Here is a 13,155-nt window from a genome sequence, read left to right as displayed (position 1 = left end):
TGCAGTTAGTGACAAGTAAACATACAAAACATTCAGAAAAAAGTCCGCACATTTTGTTTGTTACTGCTGTTTTGATGCACCCTTTTGGATTTCTATCCCTGGAGTTTCTTGGTCGGGGTGGGCGATACCACAAAATCTGGATTCGATCCGATACCAAGTATTTCAGGGCCAGTATCGCCGATATCGATACCGATACTTTTTTAAATGAAAAGCATCTTATGTACTTTCATATAGGGGAGAGCTGCACAGGGGCGGACTGGCCATTGGGAATACCTGGAGTTTCCCCGGTGGGCCGGTGCTGTGTGTGGGCTGAGGAACTGAGGTAGTATCTATAGTAACACAGTGTAGGCAGAGCCGTGACGTCATCTTCAATGAGCGCCCCAGAAAAACAACACAGCCGTTAGCTCTTAGCACTCAGAGCTCACAGCTCTTCATATCTGTTCAGAAACTAGACAAAAGTTAAACAAGTACAAACCACAGACTGTCTGTTTCATGGTGAATACAGTCGCTGGTTTATTTATGTCTGTATAGGCCGTTGTTGTGAGTGTGGACGGTCAGAGCATATATAACGTTAGCTTAGCCAAGCTCCATTTAGAAAACACGCATTTTAAAAGGTTTTTCGCCTGCCGTCTGTCTGCAGACTTGTCAAAGCATTAATTCATGGTTTTTACTAACCGGTATCAGTATGTTGTTACTTCGGCATCATTTTGAAACGTGTATTACAATTAAATCACGGTAAAATATGTTCATCTTGTTGTAGTTGTAGCCCCCTTGACAGCGATTCTCTCTCTAGTTTAGCAAACTCAGCCCGACTCAGCCCTGTTTGTTGGCCTCGATAGAACCACGATTTAGTCGGGCCAGAAAAAAGGTGAAAAAGTACCCCTGGGCCGAAACTAGGCCAAGTGGAAGCGCAACCAAAAACAGGCCCCGCACGGCTCGTCACGCTTAAAGAGAGCTCCGCGCTGCAGTGTGAATGCGCCATAAGTGTCGCAGCCCAGCTCAGTGGGCCACACCCCACTGGGCTGGGCTGGACTGGGCCGTTTTGATAGGCTACCTTTGTTCTATCTATCAGTTTCAATTTCACACATCAGGCGCGTAGCCGCTGTCACTGCGCAGTGAACGATCAGGAGTGAGTGACTGAGAGACCCAGCTGGCAGTTGCTTACAGATGGATAAACAAGCTCTAAAGCGTAAAGGCGTTTTTGTATAGTTTGTGTATACAGTATACAGTATTGTAGCGTGCCCTGGGTTCAGAGGGAGGGGCTTGCATACGGGAGGGGGGGTTGGCAGGGAAACGGGGTTCCGGGGGAGTGGCTGTACGGCTGTACCCGTAGGATAGAAAAGGGGGAAGTGACATCTGACTCAGAGGTAGCGCGGCTGTGGAGAAGAACGTGCTGCCCACATTCTGTTACTGAGTTTAGGCTAGTTAGCTAGCAGGTTTATTGTTTTGGGTGCATTCACTTTTGCCTCCACTTGCTGTTCAAATAAATGTTGAAAGAAAAAGTAAATCTGTTTACAGTTCTGTTTTATATGGGTGTTGAAGAAGAAGAAGAAGAAGAAGAAGAAGAAGAAGAAGAAGAAGAAGAAGAAGAAGAAGAAGAAGAATTGGGAGGGATGAAACCCTCTTTAATGGTCACACATGCAGAGCACACAGCAAAGTGAAATGTGTTCTCTGCTTTTAACCCATCCTAGTACCAGGAGTCTAGTACTAGGAGCAGTGGGCAGCTATTGTACAGCGCCCAGGGAGCAATGGGAGTTAGGGGGAAGGGGGATGTCCGGTGCCTTGCTTAAGGGCACCACGGGAGGGCAGGAGGTGAACTGGGACCTCTCCAAGTAGAAGTCCACACTCCAAAAGTAGGTCCGGTCGGGGACTTGAACCGACTCAAAGTGCACCAGATTGATGCATTTAACTTCAACATTTAAAAAAAATCTTCGGACCCCCCCGGACCCCCCTGGAGGAGGTGAGGTCCATCACCTGCCCACACCCCCTGTTAAATTGTCTCACCCACATTGAGGATGCTTCCTACGCCCATCCTACGCGTTTTATTCCATGTGTCAAGTCAGGCAAATTGGATCAAAATGTTATTGCATCAATGACCTGTTAACATTAAAATCATTAAATATATGCTGTAACTATTTTTGCTCTAGGCAACACAAGGGCTCAGGTAATGTGATTACTATATGAATAAGTATCGAAAATAACATTAAATGCATAGGGTTTTTTGTTAAGTAACATACTTTCGTCGCTGGCCGGCCGATACGCCGCGCATTAAGTGGGCCTGTCTGTCAATTAATCCCCGGGCCACTTTTCCCCCCCAGTCCGCCCCTGGAGCTGCATGACATGATTTTTGAGCTGAAATCATCATAAATAGACTAAATCTGAATTCATTTCCATGAATAAAGACAGGACAGTTTTTATAGACAAATAAACGTTTTACTTTTGCAAATTTAAAGTGCAAACATGAAATATAACAATACAAAGTGGCCAGAGTAGCGAACTGTCTTCTTGCACACATCACAGTTCGTAAAGTTTTAATTGCCAGTTGTGAACTTGTGAAATTGCTCCACACACAACGCTGCTCTTTCTCTCAGCCATCATGCGCGTGTGTGTGTGTTGCACTCGCGAGTCGCTGGCTGCTGCTGTCCTGCCCTGCCGGCTGCTGTCAGTCAGCTTGATAATCGGCGTTCAGGCAGGGAGCGCGCTGCGCGTGCGCGAGCCTCGAGGAGAGGAGGACAGCAGTGGAGAGAGAAGAAAAGAGCATATACTTGTGTTCGTCTGCACATAGTTTTTTGAAGAAATTGACGAGTAGAGGAGACGGGAAAAAAAGTATAAAAGTATTAATCCTATTGGCTCTAGTATCGATATTTTGAAACGTAACGTAATATCGGAAGTATCGATATTTTGGGATCGATCCGCCCACCCCTATTTCCTGGTGGTGTTGCTCAATAAAAGGAATCCAGCGCTCAAGTTATGCCAGTAAACTACAATGACCACAATTCATTGCCCGTATATTTAAGCAGCCATTGTGAATTCTTTGTTTGCTCCACAAAACAAAACAAAAGATCACATATAGATACCCAATGGTGACATTAGTATTCAGATCCAAATATTATTTCAATGTTTCCGGGTTAGCATCAAGAAGACGGCATGTGAACCTGTTTTGTTTTTTTCCTGTCTCATGAACTTTTGTCAGTATACTATAGTGACAGTTTAAGCAAATATTAAGCTATAAGTTATTTTTATAAAAGTTACCAACTGAGCCTTCAAGTTAGATAAGGAGATGTTCTCATAGTACATTACTGTATTAGTAAACCTGTGCATCAATACCCTTATTCATTAATGCTGAGGCACACATTGCTCACTAACATATGTTAATATAGACTTTAGCGTACAAGTTGCACCCTTTCTATTTATAAGAGTAAAGGATCCCAGTGGTCCAAATAAAGGGGGTGAAGGACCAGAAGAAACTCGGCCCATGTGGGTTATCCTCCCCACAAAATGCTGCGTTGCTCCACTGAGACGCAAAGCCACATCGCTCAAACCAAGCTTTCCAGGAGTTTATGTTTTCTGGTTGACGTCTGTGCCTTGAAATTATTTTTAGGGAAACAGGTGGGAGAGCAGACCGTCCTCCTCCGCAATGTTTCCTCATTAACCTCTCCCATTAACCTCTCCCTTGTTGTCCTTATCCCTTCCTTTTCTTTAATCCCTTTTACAATGTCATCTCCCAGACCATAGTCTTACCGAGTGGGGCAGATTCCTCCTTGTATATTTATAGGCCGAGCTAAAAGCAACATGACACATTGATTACAGGCCTTTGCAGACTGTCTACGTTTGTAACGTGACCAGGAGCATATGGGCCAAAATTATGAAATACAGTCAGACGAATACATGAGAAGTGCTTTTCTGTGGTTTTGTTCTTGTGTCTCATGAATTATAGTGACTCACATATTGAGATTTCAAATGTAACTTGGATCCAGCTCTTGCTAAACCAATACAGTACAAATTAGGTGTGAGTGCCGAACCGTTTTCTTCTGAAATGTTTTTTTAGTTTTCTGATCCCATGCCATCTCAATATTCAGCACGATGTTAATTTTTCCCACCTTCTTTTGATAAAAAGGTGCGAAAAGTAGACCAATGCCAGCCAAGGACCATGAATGAATGCTCACCATTGAAAGGCAGACTGCCAAAATCCGATTGAGAGTTAATATCATCCCCACCCTCAAATCTTTTTGATTTTGATTTTGATATACTTTATTAATCCCCGTGGGATATTGTTTCTCTGCATTTGACCCATCCTAGTGTTAGGAGCAGTGTGCTGCCATTTTGAACGGCGCCCGGGGAGCAGTGTAGGGAACGGTGCCTTGCTCAGGGACAACTCGGTAGCACTTGGTCTTGCCGGGACTTGAACTGGTGACCTTCCAGTTACCAAGCCAAGTCCCTATGGACTTCGCCACCACCGCCCAAATGACAATGATCTGACCGTCAGATGGTGTTTATGAATGAAAGCTAGTTATAGTTTGCCGCAGCTCTCTCTGTGAGCTAGTGTTTGGTCTGATTTTGAAGCGGTGCCCATGTTTCCAAGAGGCCAGTCAAGGGTGAGAGAGTTTCCCTCACCTTAACACTGCAGAGCTCTACCAGACCAGTATTAGCATGAATCAACAGTGTTGGCGTGCAGATGCTGTGTTTGTTTGCCTCTGCCTTGCGTTGCATGTGTACAGTAGCTATATGTGTGTGTGAGAGAGCATGTGGCTCAGCAGGGTGCCTGCTGGGGGAGTACAGTACAGGGTTTCAGTGTGCTGCCCCTAGCCAAGATGTGATATACTGTACTGTACAACACTAACGTATCACAGCGGAGGGAGATTTAGCACCTTCAACCCGCCCTAACAACAGAAGGAGAGAAGAAATAAAGTGACCCTCAGTTTGTACTATAGGAAACCCCCTTTATAAAGAAAGTTAAGTTCCTAATGACCCATTATAGGTGCATATTTATTCAATGCTTTTCCTTTAGAAATTATGGTTTGGGTTGCAGTGCCAGAGGATGAGATGGCAAAAATAATAACTTATAAGCTCATTGTGCGTTTGTTATTAGAAGCAAACTTAACAGAAGAGAACAATGTTCTCATTAGTAACGTTATTGACCAGTCTCTTTATCATTACCAGGTAGCTGTAATACTTGAAGGCTTAATAGTCAACTGTTTCAATCAGTTATCATATTTGTCTCGCTACACCAATTATAGAGTGGCTATTTGAAGAAGCAACAGGGTCCAACTAGCTCTCTCCTGGCAGCTGGTAGTGGCAGCGGCATCTGTGCGGAGATGCTTTTATAGATGATGGGAAATTAAGCCATTAGAAGCACAGCGGTAATTTAACTAGCTAAATGAATTGACATATCCTATCATTGTTATGAACTATACACAACCAATTGGCCTCCTTGTTTGCTCCCGATCCTTAACCCTGGGTAAAACAGGAATAGAGCCACATTTCATAGAGACACAATGTCTGCGAAGATGACGTTTCATCTTCATCATGTGTACAATCCCACTAGATACTTCAAGCCTCCTCTTATGGAAGAGTCTTAAAATACTCTAAATCTGAATGTCCTGTCCTTTGCCAATGACTCCCACAAACATTGACTTGTTTTTCACAAAAGAACACTTTGGTGATAAAAATAGTAAGCACACAACTTCCGCTGTTTCTCCAGAGGGATCATAGTTCATGCCTCTCTACACTATTAAATCCCACAGTCAATATTAATCAGCTGACCTAACTTTTGTTTTTGTTTCTGAAGACTAATGTGAGGCGTATGCTTGTTGCCTTATTATATCATATATCATGCGGTGAAACACCTACTTAACGTGCTGGTTTTTGAGGTTTCACAGATGTCTCTTATGCACACTGGGCATTAACCTATAAGTTCTTATTTCATTCTAACAATACTTTTTAAATCAATCACTTCAAACTTTACATTTCATATGGTCTAAAAGCACATCCATTTCCTCTTGAGTTTTTCTTGTAGGTATTTGGATGTGATTATTTTTGTTGCAGTGGTCACTCCAGCTGACTTCAGATTGAGCTGTAGAATGTGATTCATGATGATGTTGGATGGATTTAAAAATGCCCTGATTGTTAGTACAGTATTCAGCCTGTTTCAAAGGCTTTATCTATAAATACTTTGTTGTTCTTGGAAGTGAGAGCTACCATCTGTTGTTTATTGCTCAGTTGTTGCCTTTTGCTCTCTTTTTGGCCACTGTGGTTCTGTGAAGTGCCAAACGACTCTCACTGCATTAGCACCAAACTGTTCAAACATTTTCATTCTGTTTTGTTTTTTCGCTTCTGTAGAATAAAACATTTTATTTCAATATTAAAACATCTGTTCTGTCAGGATAGTGTAGTAAAGATAAGAAATGTGTTTTTCATTATGCAGCATGTTACATTGTGCCTCAACTGTTATGCAAAAAGTTTGTTAAAGTGCTCTCCTTCTTCACTGGGGAAGTGCAACGTCACGAACATGTGCTCAACACATGGCAAATGCACTTTGTTTGGCACCTGATGATGGGAGGGAAAAGATTACGTGTTAGAAAGTTTCAGGAAGCAGTGCGGTGATGTCATGGGGTACAAGGTGGTCTGCTGCAGACGCACATCCTGTGGCTTCTGGTAACGGCACTTTAAAATGTCCTTGCACACTGTAACACAAACACACACACACACACACACACACACCCACACACACACACACACACACACACACCCACACACACACACACACACACACACACACACACACACACACACACATTTCTCAGTTTTTTCTCACACCATGTAGATGCAGACAAATGTTCAAACTACACATGTACAGAATTTACTCCTACATTCAATCACTTACATATCCCCACATATTGAGAAAACACTGTGCACAAAACAAGGGAGGGGCAGCGTCCCGGTCCGGCAGCGGTTTAACCCAGTACTGACCAGCCCTGCAGACCAAGATGCCTGACAGCAGTTTGGGTCAAATGAGTATTTATGTAACAGATGATGGAGGCACGAAGCCTCTGCCACCATCCGCTGTGTAATTAGACCAGGTTTGGGGTTTCGCACACTCTTGTTATACATTGTACAAATGCAAAGTGCCGAGTGTGCATGTGTATACATATATTTAAAATGCTTTTCTGAGTATAAATGATTGTAGAAACACACAAACAAAGTCTTAGCAACTACACTGCATTTGCACAACACTGCTGTTTATGGAAAATAGTTGAAAACAGGTGGAGAGAAAGAGTAATGGCTTGGATGTGTTTTTTGTGGTAATTACCAAATAATAACTATTTCCCAAATATTATTATAATGATGATTTATTAGGGGGATTGAAGTAAAGCATTTTTCTCATTCAAATAAATCAGCTATTGAACATGTGTGGAAAACTTCCTGGCATGCTGGCAAGATGAAGCTTGTGTTCTGATTTCCTATCAGAAGTGAGAAGAAACCTTTTTGATTGTACGATGGCCCTGAGAGCTCAAAACATTGCACACTCAGATAGAAATGTTTACTTTTGCATAATAACATATTGCAGCATTGCTTTTCTTCATAAAAAATACATTGTTTTTTAAATCTTTTTGAAATGAATGCTCTTGCTAAACCAATACAGTAACAATTAGGTGTGAGTGCAGTATCGTTTTGTTATGAATTGTTTTGTGTTTGTTCTGATCCCATGCCATCTCAATATTCAGCACGATGTTCGTTTTTCACATGTTCTTTTCATAAAACGGGGTGAAAAGTATTAGGTAGTCTCGGCCCATGAATGAATGAATGCTCACCATTGAAAGGTAGACTGTCAAAACGCATTGAGAGTTAATATCATCCCCACCCTTAAATGACAATGACGGTCAGACGGTGTTTATGAATGAAAGCTAGTTATAGTTTGCTGGTTACATCGATAGATAGATAGATAGATAGATAGATAGATAGGTACTTTATTGATCCCAATTTGGGAAATGTTTGCGTTGCAGCAGCATAAAAAAACACAAGGCAATTTACATAAGAGAAATTAAGACAAAAGAAATAAACATTCCAAAATATTCTAGAAATAAAAATAAAATAGCATTAAAAATGTTAAAACTTAAAGAAATACACATTTCCAGTAAGAAATATAATGCAGGATATTATAGTGCAAGAATGTATTATTCAATATTAAATAAAATGTGAATGTAAAATGTACAGTGGGAGTTTAAGTCATTTATTATTAAGAGAAGCTGTGGAGCAGAGAGTTCTCTGCCAGCCAGAGGGGATTTGTTATAGAGAGTTATTGCACAGGGCAGGAATGGTTTCCTGTCTCTGTCCTTGTGACAGCGGAGCTGCAGCAGTCTGTTGGAGAAGGAGCTCCGCTGTCTGTCCAGCTGCAGGTGGAGAGGGGGGGGGTTATCTATAATATATACATTATTATATACATATGCCATTAATAACTGTGTAATATATACCTGGCTGCTAAATCCTAAATTACAGGATTTGTATTTTGAAATACATTTTTTTTTAAAACTTTTTTTATTATTTTTTTTATTATATCATAACTTAGTACTTTTTTTAACATATGTAACATTAAGCTGTCTGTGGCTCTTTCCTGCTGTAGCGATGCAAATTTCCCCTCTGTGGGACTAATAAAGGTATTCTGATTCTGATTCTGATCCATGATGGACAACAGCCTGTTCAGTGTCTCTCCACCACAGCTTCAAAGGGGTCCAGCTTGATGCCGATGACAGACCCAGCTGTCCTGATCAGTTTATTGACCCTGCTGGTGTCACCGGCTCTGATGCTGCCCCCCAAGCAGACCCCAGCAAAGAAGAGTGCACTGGCCACAACAGACTGGTAGAAGATCTCCAGCATCTTGCTGCAAGCGTTGAAGGATCTCAGCTTCCTCAGAAAATAGAGTCTGCTCATCCCCTTCTTGTACACAGCGTCAGTGTTGATCCTCCTGTTCAGTCCGTTGTCTAAGTGCACTCCCAGGTATTTGTAATCCTCCACAACAGCCACATCCTCTCCCAGAATGCGCTGGGGCTGTGGAAGACGTCCTGCGTTGTTCCTGTCCCTAAAAAGACCAGCACCGTAGTGATGGCCTTGCTCGTGTTCTGATTTCTCAGAGCTCAAAACATTGCACAACAAACAAATGTTTACTTTTGCATAATAACATATTGCAGCATTTATTTTCTTGATTAAAAACACTTTCTGTCAAGTGGGATTTTAATAATTTTGACCCTCTTTAATAATATCCATCATTTGCCTTGTTCATATATCTTTAATATTTACTGATAGTGTCTGACCTTTAGGAGTCGCTACTGTATATCTGGAATGATTCGTCCTTGTGCTGAAATCACACCTCTCTGTCTCAAACAGAGAAGAGTGACAGTCCTATAAAGGTCTATTGTTGGGGCCCGTGAGTAAGGTAGCCCGCGTCAGTGGACCACAGTCACACATTGTGTCTAGCTCTCCCACTTTTTACCCTTGTGGAAATATTAGTTTTATGAGATGATCTCAGTTTTGACAAGGCTACCCAGAAAGTTATACAACTGCCCATATTTTTTTACTGTTTTCCATTCCATCATTTCTATGAGCATCATTTGTTTGTCTACTTACAGTTACAGAAATTACACTTTTATGACAAAACAGAGTCTAGTCCTCAGAGATAACCGCAGTAGAGCAGTCCTACTTAACACTTTTTCTGAGATATAAGGGACAAGTATGAAATAAATAAGGGATTGTGTAAACAATAGTTTTAAATCAGCACCAATTTCAAGTGTAATTTTGCAGTCATGCAGCTCTCAAGCCGTAATGCAGATTACTGCTGCCACAAATCTTCATTTTTGCTCTTGAGGTGCCTCTCTTCACCTCCATTATGTCCCCCACTCCAGTGTGAGACGTAGCAGCACACAGGCTCTCTTTATGCAGTGTGTTTGTTCTGCAGGGCACCGTGCGGCTCTGCCGTACTGAGCAGAAGAAGATAACCACTGCTGCTGATCTTAGATTTGCGACGTAAGGCATCAGAATAAATATCTCCTCTGTTTGTGGATGTTTCACTCACACATGGTTGACACGTACGCACATGGACACTCACATTGTTGTTATTCAAGTTCTGTCAAAGCGTATAACAGTATACAGAGGAATTCATGCATCTCCTGTAATCGTCCATAATGCAAGGGTCTTTCTCACAGCTGGTTCAGCCCCTGGGCCAGCGCTTCCTGTCAGGAAGCAATCAAATCCCATCACACTCCATAGGCAGTATACTGCTCAGTAATTACAGCCAATAATTATCAATTTGTGTTTTGTGTGAGCTCCTAATTTTCATTACCTTTCACAAATAATCACATTAGATATCATTAGACAGAGGTTAAGGCTGAACTGGAAAACATACTGTATTTATTTGAGTGCTTTTATGTGTGCCAGTGTGTGTAGTGTATTTACGGCACTGTTTGTGTCTGGTGGAATCATTATGTTCTCTCTGTTGAAGGCATTTCAGGCCATGGAGTGAGCTCTGGCAGCAAGCAATTAATCTTCTCCTGCTTACCTCTGCAAAAGCTGACAAACTGATTGGATAACAATTTGTTCCTATTTCCCTCTCACTGTATCTCACTCTTCCCCTCTCTGACCCTCCGCCCTAACTTTCTTTCTTTTCATTTCTTTTAATTTCCTCGCCGTAGCAGCTGCTTTTCCTGAATATTCTGTCACATGACCAACCCAGAGGAATTCTGGTAGTGTGTAGTAATTCACCAGCTCTTTCAGATCGCCCCTTCATATGGTACTTTTGTCTTCCCTCTTCCCTCCATTGCCCCCTTTCTGCCTCTTTTCTCTTTTACGTACAGAACTTTGTGCACTTCCCCACAGGGGGTCCCACAGGGGGCAGGAGAGCAGGTGATTTACATTGCACACCACAAACCTTCTCCATGTGTGCATGTATGCCTCCCTCTCTTTTTTCCTGTAATTTAGAGTATAAGTAACCACAAGAAGACAGAGGAAATAACTTATTAAAGGAATAGTTTGGGGCATTCCCTTTGTTACCAAGAGTTTGTTGTTTTTATGCTAAATAAGAACCTACAGCCAGCAGCAATTTAGCTTAGCTTAGCATAAAGACAGGATACAAGGGGGAACTGCTAAACTAAGTGTACCTATGTGTACCAGTAAATCTAATAAGTTATCCTAAGACAGGGGTGTCAAACTCAAATACACAGAGGGCCAAAATCTAAAAATGGCTACTAGTCGAGGGCCGGACTGGTTCAATGTTTATTGCAAAACTTATTGAAATGAACTTATTGCACATATTAAACCTGGAACTAACACAGCTTAAATGATTGCCTATAAAAACAACATTAAACATTAAATAATCAGTTGCATTCATTTGCAATATACCGGCGGGCCAGATCTAATAGTAATTCAAATGATCCTGCGGGCCGAAATTAAATCCACCACGGGCCTGATTTGGCCCCCGTGCCTTGAGTTTGACACATGTGTCCTATAAGAGGTGCTGTTTGCTGATTTGTTTTACCTTTGGACACAGCCATTTGCCATTGTTAGTCTGTATAATGAGCTTAGCTAACTGCCTCCTGGCTACACCTTAGTATTTATCATACTGATATGAGAATGTTATCAATGTTAACTCATGTTACTCTCAAAGAGAGTGCCCTTTGAGTTCTGATTCCAAATTGTGTAGCCTACCCAGTCTCCTAACATACAGCATCTGGCTGTCTTTAAGACTTGTGTTTGAATGTACTTGGCTGTGTATTTAAAGCATACTGCTCTGTGAAACTGTGATAGAGCAGAATGCAGGACTTTCATATTCCAGGCTCTCTCAGTAGCTACATGCACATCCAAGCATGAAACCTTAAGCAAGCAGATAGCTGTCGCTCAGTGTGAAATCACAAACAGTGGGTGAAAGCCGCCATCTTTTTTAGATGCCGTGTGGAACATTTAAACATATAAAGCAATGATTCTTGGCATGTAACAGCAGAAGTTGCTCACTCTTAGTTTTCATAATGGCTGCCTTTTAGTTTTTCACAGTGGAGGCAGAAAAAGAACCCCTTGATGGCTCACAACATGACAGGCCAGCAAAAATACAAAATACATGTTAAGATTTGGTTCACCAAGACTCTGAAATGTCTGGTTTGGATGTAATTGTGCAGCTAGTGGTGATGAGTGTGCCCCCATCTTTTTGTGTTTTCCTATATTTATCTTTAAGATGCCTCATAAGTGAGTCAGCAGCATCACCACCGAATCCTAAAACCAGGGTGTAGATAATTTGCAGTTCCCAAAACTGGCTGATGTTTTCAGTCGACATTGTCATGATGAAAGCAATTTTAATAGCATTGTAATCCCTTTTTCTCTGTCCAATTCCTTCATCCCTGTTCTTGCTAATTGCTTCCAGTTGTATCTATTTGGGGGAAATATTCTGTTTCTACTAGTGATAGAAAGGGAATTGCATATATTGAGCTTTGTGGCATTTCCAAAGTAATGTTATTTTGTTGGTCAGCAGCACTATGTTCCGTGTAGACGATGAAGAACAGGGATAAAGAGATAAACAAGCTTGTTATGCCAAAAAAAAGAGCCAAGGGAGCTGTATCGTAAACAAACAATTAAAGCAGGGTGTTTTTCTGGCTTCTTTCACTCAGGCAGAACCTTCTGTTCCGACCCCAGCCGAGCCAGACTGCTGATACATTGAAAGACTATTACAGTAAACTAACAAATAAGATATGGTGAAATAAAAACAAAAATGTATAACAATTTATATTCCATACCAATGCAAGTAAAACTCCAGATTCACAGTTATACTTTTGAGTTGGATTAATATACTGTGTGTTTTTGGGCATTCTCAGACAAAATCAATTAGGACAGCTGTTTTGATTCATAACACGGAAAATAGTGTGGATTTATAGAGAGAGAGAGCAACTTGTTGGTGCAAAGCAACAGAGGCCAAGTAGTTGCCCAGTTGTGGTCTGTTTAATGGGTTGGCTGTTGAAGGGTAACTGCTGCTGTGGTTGTTTTAGGAAGGTCTACCACTATTTATTTATCTTATATTATAATATTCAAAAATGAAATAGATTTTTTTAAGACTTAAATCACATTTACTTGTTTCTTGTGTTTTGCTAAGAAGATAATGTGCTTTTACCCCAAAACATACCA

At 41.4% G+C, this 13,155-nt stretch overlaps 1 protein-coding gene across 1 annotated transcript in view; it reads left to right on the top strand.

Moving 5' to 3' along the window:
* The window catches only part of usta (uronyl 2-sulfotransferase a), a 52,049-nt gene that overhangs the window by 11,021 nt on the left and 27,873 nt on the right, over window positions 1-13,155 (top strand). The window lies entirely within an intron of this gene.

This window comes from Notothenia rossii (assembly GCF_949606895.1).
Source record: "Notothenia rossii genome assembly, chromosome: 8".
In the NCBI taxonomy this organism is placed as follows: domain Eukaryota; kingdom Metazoa; phylum Chordata; class Actinopteri; order Perciformes; family Nototheniidae; genus Notothenia; species Notothenia rossii.
Note: the sequence above shows the minus strand (reverse complement) of the source record. Positions and strands in the feature narration are given on the sequence as shown.